Source organism: Pinus tabuliformis, chromosome 1_2 (assembly GCF_031772625.1).
Source record: "Pinus tabuliformis cultivar Carrire ecotype Pingquan chromosome 1_2, CPIR1, whole genome shotgun sequence".
Lineage (NCBI taxonomy): Eukaryota > Viridiplantae > Streptophyta > Pinopsida > Pinales > Pinaceae > Pinus > Pinus tabuliformis.
Window position 1 is genome coordinate 358,864,586 of NC_142298.1, and position 5,853 is coordinate 358,870,438.

A 5,853-nucleotide genomic window follows, 5' to 3' on the forward strand; every position below is an offset into this window, starting at 1 on the left:
GCACATCATGGACCCTATGGAGGATATTTTGTAGATAAAAGAACAGGTCACAAAGTGTTGCAAATGGGATATTACTGGCCTTCCATCTTTCGTGATGCTTGGGATTATGTCCAAAGGTGTGATAGTTGCCAACGGATGGGACAACCTGGGAAAGCAGATGAAATGCCTCTACAACCCCACATAGTCCTTGAACTGTTTGAGAAATGGGCCATCAATTTTGTTGGACCCTTCAACCCTCCTTCTCATTGGAAAGCTTACATCTTGGTCTACACCAATTATGTGACTAAATGGGTGGAAGCCAGAGTGGTCATGAGAGCAACAGAGCAAGTAGTGGCAAACTTTCTCTTTGAAGAAATCTTTGCCCGGTACGGTACTCCAAGGGAAATTGTGTTGGATGGAGGATCACAATTCACATCTCACATGATAAGGAAGTTGATGCAGAAATATGGGGTCAAACATAGAGTGACAACCCCCTATCACCCCCAGGCGAACAGACAAGTAGAAAGCACAAACAAGATATTGGAAAATATCTTGACAAAAACAGTAGCAAGTCATCGCTGGGATTGGGCACAGAAACTTCCAGAAGCTTTATGGGCATATAGAACAACATGGCGGAACACAACTGGGTTTTCTCCATTTGAGTTAGTCTATGGGAAATCCCCCTTGTTTCCGGTGGAATTTGAGATCAGTACACTCATAACAACTTTAGAAGTAGGTCTAGACCTATCAAAAGCACAAAAACACCAACTGGAACAACTAAATGAGTTGGACGAGATTCGATCAGTAGCTGTCCAAAAGACTACTGCTATTCAATAGCAAAGAATGAAATGGCATGATAAATTTATCAAAAGTAAGGTGTTTCATGTGGGGGATTGGGAATTACTTTATGACTCTCGATTTAAGGATTTCAAAGGCAAGCTTTGCACTCACTGGATGGGACCATATGAAGTGGACGCAATGTTCGAAAATGGAACGGTTAGACTAATTACAATAGATGGGAATCATACCTTGTTCTTAGTAAATGGACACCGGCTAAAACTATACCACCATCCAGCCTCTAGAGATGCCTTTGACTTTTTGATTCATCGGATTTAATGGTTGTTGGAATAAAGGACACTCTCACTCTACCCTAAAAACTATATATATATATATATATATATATATATATATATATATATATATATATATATATATATATATATATATATATATATATATATATATATATATATATATATATATATATATATATATATATATTGTTATTACTTGTTTGTACTTTGCAGGAATAACAAAAGAATATGGCCAGGAGAAATGTAACACTCGACGTTGTTACTCCACCGATGTTGTTATTAAGTTGTTGTTGTTACTCCACTAGTGCTATTACTCCACTAAGTGTTGTTATTCCACTGGTGCTGTTACTTTGTAACTGCTGTTACTCCACTAAGTGTTGTTACTCCACTGGTGTTGTTACTCCGTAACTGTTGTTACTCCACTGGTGTTGTTACTCCGCCGGTGCCATTACTCCGTAACTACTGTTACTCTGCCCATGTTGTTACTCTGCCGGTGTTGTTACTCCGTAATTGCTGTTACTTTTTTGGTGCCATTACTTCGTAACTGCTGTTACTCCACCGGTGTTGTTACTCTGTAACTGTTGTTACTCCGTAACTGTTATTACTTTGCTGGTGCCGTTACTCCGTAACAGATATTACCCTGTAACTACTGTTACTCTGCCGATGTTGTTACTCTGTAACTGTTGTTACTCCACCCGTGTTGTTACTTTGTAATCGTTGTTACTCTGCTAATGTCGTTACTCCGTAACTGTTGTTACTCCGCTGGTGTTATTACTCTGTCAAACATTTTGCTATTACTCCACCGCAAGGTAGGTCCCCAGGTACGTCTTCGATGAATTTTACGGATTTAATTAAAATATTCCAAAAGGACATTAATACGTGCCGCAGACGACCGTAATTAAGTTGGGGGGGAACCATCATAAGAAACGACGGCGTACCACGAAAATGCATTCATGACACATGATTCATACCAAACTAAATCTAATGATTACGGTACTTCATAATCACGACCTTGACGCCTTGGAATGCGTATTCATACGCGAAGAGTCATAACCAATCACCTCACCAACATGCTGCATTAAACCACTAAAATATCCAACAGTACCGCCATAACCCGCCATCATTCTCAAACGTACCAGTACTGTTTTCATCTGTTTCCCCAAAGCGACCATGATGTTATTACAGTTGCCAATGGTTTGGATCCTTGTCATTTTCCCCTACTAGCTAACTGCATTCGTCATGCTGATCCCGCCTCTACAACGATGGGTGGACGGTCTATGCGGCATGAGCCAGAAGATACAACGAGAGTTCGGAATAGTCAGGAGGTATGGCAGGTCTTTGAGAATGCAGGTTGGAACATCTACTTTGACAGGTTGAGAGGGTCGAATGAAGAAATTGTGGCAGAATTTTCACTCAACATGGGAGAAGAAAGCTCTTGGGTCCGCGGGATAGAAGTCGCTATTACAGAGGAAGCCATTGCAGAAGTTAGCGAGCTCCCTCAAAATGGACAACGATGGTTTTCAAGAAGGACTTCCCTCTCGAAGTTTCCCAAAGCCTTTTTTGTAGGCAGGAGAAAGCATCACACAGAAGGGTTAAGGATACGAATGGCACTCGCTACTGCATCCATGGGGAGGGGTAGCAAAGTTTGTCATAAAATATGTAACTTGTGAGGGGAGATACTCCACTATATTCAAATATCATCTCTGAATATTAGCTCACTTCTGATTCCTCCAAGCAGAGGCCTTTCACTAAATTTGCCTTATTTCTTACTGAGAAGTCTTTAGCTAATGGTGCATTCGGCTCAGAGGTCGCAACAGGTGTTGGCAGTCATTACCCACCATGGGTTGATCCAGATGTTGGTAATGAATGCCATCAGATGAATCTCGATCCTGTGGGAACTGTTTCAGGATTCCACAGAGGAAGAGATAGCAGCCATCGTGACTGCTAGGTAAGATGAACCAGAAGCTATGGAGGAAGAAAATGCAGAATAAGATGATTATGTTGACCAGGAGGAGCCAGAAGAGATGGAGATGGAAGTTGAAGAATTCGAATAGAGGCTGCTCCCTAAGGGCAAGCTGAAATTGTGGAACCAATGGAAGACGCAGGAGTTGACACAGAAAGGCCTACTAGTACCGCGGCCGAGGCTGATCCACAAGAACCAGCCTTGACTGTGGAGCTAGCAGAGAAAATTGATAGCATGACAATCACAGAGGTAGTACCACAACAAGCAAGGACAGGAGAATCAGCCGATATTGTGACTAAAGGGACCCCACAAGGACTCCTTGCCACTATGGAGCCGACGGAGGAAGACAACCCAAATGAAGAATAGGTTGTGACCACCCCGACCATAGAACCAATGGAAGAGGAGGAACTAGGACAAGAAGGGCTCGAAGCTGGGAAAACCATGGAACCTGTGAAGGAAGCTCTGGGAGAACTAGGGCATGAGGCTGGCGCTAATCCACAAGAACCAGTGTCAACCTCGGGACCGAACACTGAAAATCCCTGCTAGTTTTCCTTTTTCTCCTCCATCCCAAGAGGAGCAAGGGTATCTCGTCCCCCTCTATGCACAGACAAAGATCTTGTCATTCCTCTTGCCTTGAATTTATCACGAAGACCACAACCGGATGGGGTAGATGCTGCTCAGGTGACAGGCACTTCAGAGCCTGAAAGGAGAGAAGAAGCAGAGGTCCCTGAGGCTGGGGAACCGGGAGGGGTTCCAACAGACACATTAACAGGAGGGCATCTCGCAAGGGCACCACTGGTCGTGGTGAGCACACAACAAGGGGAAGTAACCGTTGGTGAAGAGGAGGGACCAAGCGAAGCGGTCCCGATGAATGAGCCAGTGGTAAAACCAGGCGAGAAGGTTGTGAAGCAAGAAGTAATCGAAGAAGAATAGACAGTGGAGGAAAACTCGACAGTTGGCATGGCAGAAGCTGTCCCGAGGGATTTACCTCTAGCTGCTGAAATTGAGGAAGTTTTGGTTAAGCAGGAATGGGTAGAGCTGTGTGAACAACGAAGACTCCCTGTCAAGAAAAAATACCAGCTGCAATTTAAAGAGACAATGCAGCTTAAGATGGAGGTCAGGAAACTAAGGAAGCAGGTACACAAAATGCAGAAGTGGATGAAGAAATACAAGCGGCAAGCCAAAATTCCAAGGCCATAGGAGTAGAAGCAGAGACTCAGGTGGACCAGATAGCCACAACTTCTGCTGCCACTCAAATAGACCCGATCAAGCGACTGTTTGAAGTACCGTGAGTATGTTTTAACAACCGAAGTGTAGAGTTGGAAATCTACTGTAGCTCAGTATCAAAATGAGGACAGAAGAGCTCAGGAACGAGCCTCCACAACCATTTTTGAATATGTGGAGTACATAGATGTCATGAAATTGAGGTATGTGAAGCAGCAACTCAAGATGGAGCAGTTGGAAAAGAACCTGGCAGAGCTAAAAACTGATAAGGAGCAGATTTTTAACCTGGTGCAAGAGGTGATGGAATGTTGGCCTCCTGCTTCTTTTTATTCTCTATTCTTGCATGAACGTTTTCTTTTATTATGCATGGAGAGCATTAAGAATGAAATTAGTTATGAAATAGAGGATGGTGTACAATTCCTTCGCATAATGAGGAGCCATGATGTGCCAACTTAGCATTTTATGTGTGAGTTTTACCTGCACGGGTATCTACTGCGCATGGACAAAGAATTTAACCCAGTCCCATATGTGGGGGACAATCATTTAAGGGCCCTCACCTCTTGTTCTTTTAATCAGATCAGCTGGCTAAAGACCTTTAACACATTTGAGTCCAATCAGGTTACAAAGCCATTTATAGTAAGAGGAGAACATGAAAGGTCAATCACCATGTTCACTAAACACAACACCTTTTTGGGAATTGAGGGGAATAGAGAAAGAATGCTGAGGACACAAAAATGGTGCCTTGATCTTTGTGTCAAGTAATTAGTCACATTTTAAGATGAGGCCCTTGATTGCTGTCAGAAAAGGTAGATGATGTCACCTACAGCTATCCGGAACAGGGAACCTTTTGGGGCACCAAATTTTGCACGAGCGCTCCCCAGAGTGCCCAGGTTTGTGGCATGTGTCCGAACATGCAGGGTTCGGTGGATGGGGGTCTGGTTTCAATTCCCCACTATCTAGTTTCCAATAGAAAATTATAACCCAGCATATAATATTCCAGGAGATTGGTGGAAGGAAGTCCTCCTCTCATATGGTTTTAAAGTTCCAGGGATAGAGATGGCCGAAGAGTACGATCTCGCCCAGCTCCAGGAGGCCAACAGTTTGCAAAACCCAGACCTGCGGAGGCGGCGAATTGCATGAGGGCATGCAGAAGGCTAGTTGGGGGGAGATGTTGGACACCAAATCGGGCTATCTTTCTGTTGCATTTCCATCACCCTTTTTGACCTCTTTGCACTTATTTACCTAGTTTATGTTAACTATGCTAAATCTGCAAGGTAATTACCCCATTTTTTTGTCTATTGGAATATTTTATTAATGAAGTGAAGTCACGGGGTTTGCCTATTCTCAGCACTAAAATGTATGTTTTACCGTAGCTTCTGGAGAATAGGAACCAATGCTTCAGCATCCCGCAGTAGATCCGCAATTCACAGCATCGATCATCCATAAGGAGGCCGTGCAACTGGATTCGCAGACCCTTGAACCATTCTTGGACCTTTCACTGATCTTGTCTATCTACTGTTTGTGCCATTCCAACTAATGTACATTTCTGAATATACAGTTACCAGGTTTTGGGGAAAGATGTTGTTCTCCCTC